Raw genomic sequence first — 1,466 nt, 5'->3', positions numbered from 1 at the left:
CCGCGGCGCCCGCATGGCGGCCCCTCGTCCCGCCCGCCGCCGCCGCCACGGGAAGCGGAAGCGGCCGCGCTGCCAGGGACGCGCCGGCCGTTGGGGTCACGTGGCGGGGGGGCGGCTGCGCACGCGCATGCGCACTGGCCGGGAGAGGGGCGCGCTCTCCCCAATAGGGGCTTTTTGTCCCAAATCTGGTCAAACCCTCAACTCCACGTAACGATAATCCTAGCATATAGCAGCACAGGTGCAGGCATGTTGGGTATCCTGCTGTGTGCCTTTGAGCTGCTTATTGAGCCCTGCTCTTCAGTAGTGTCTTGGCTTCCCACACTGGGGAGTAACTGTTGGAGGAACACTTGTATTTTCACCAAAAATGTGCTGCTTAAGGCTCTGGTTGTTGGGTAGGGGAGTTGTGTTGGGTTTGGTGTGTGAAGTCTTCATGCAGAGGGAATGTGAGGGAAAGGACGTGAGAAAAAGGCGAATGCAGAGAACGCGTCTTAGAGCTGCAGTTCAGGCTGCAGCTGCAGCTTCTGCAGCGGAGAAATAGTGGAGATACCCCCCAAAAAATGAGTGTCCCCAGGGCTGGAACACAACCAGAAGCCGTGGAGCAACAGATGCGTTGAGAGGTGTGACCAGGAGTGACCAAAACTGCCTGGGAAAGTTGCACAGAAGCTCTATACAATTCTGTATAAAAGAGTATTTCTGCTGTGCAATTAGTAATCACCAGACTATGTGCAGACTTATTTTCATGTTCTAGAGAATTTAAACTTTTCAGCTTGAAGGTCAAGTAGGATCGTGTAAGATCACATATAAATTATTTCAACAGTGATTCACTAATAAACTGTTGACAAGTTTAACTATTAGTGATAGTTAACTGGAAAAACGAGTTCAAGGCCTGTTACATAAACATGGAGCTAGGATCTGGCATCAGAAAGACTGAAGCCACTATAGGCACTGCATAGGTCATTTGACTATTAGTTGTACATCTTCCTTTTTGAAAATTCATGGACTTTGCCACAGATAACATTTCAGATGCTTTTGGACAACAAATGCATCTTCTAATAAGTAAAGATTTGCTCTGTTTGCAAAATGCTAGAGAGAAGCATGCGATTAAACTTTCTTGATAGCATTTGCTGTATTTTGGAAATTCGGTAGGTCTTCCGTGCTTGAGGGAAGCTTCCCTGCTTGCACTCACCCTCCCAAAATCTTAGGGTTCCTCTCCCCAATGCATTTCATTTTTTTTGTTTTGTTTGATTTTCTGGCAAGTGCAAGGAACTGCATTCTCATACAGTGGTTTTTGACTGAGGAAAGTTTTCCTTTTGAAAGTCAAGGAGGAATATATTTTAGAACACGAGTTATAGGTATTAAACAGTCCTAAAGACATGCCAGTCATGCATGGACCCCATAAGATGCAACAGTGCCGGGATATATATTCAGAAGAACATACAGTGGCATATTTCATGGTAAACTGTACA

Source organism: Nothoprocta perdicaria, unplaced genomic scaffold, assembly GCF_003342845.1.
Source record: "Nothoprocta perdicaria isolate Ctin4 unplaced genomic scaffold, notPer1 scaffold_35, whole genome shotgun sequence".
NCBI lineage: Eukaryota > Metazoa > Chordata > Aves > Tinamiformes > Tinamidae > Nothoprocta > Nothoprocta perdicaria.
This window is presented reverse-complemented; position numbering follows the sequence as displayed.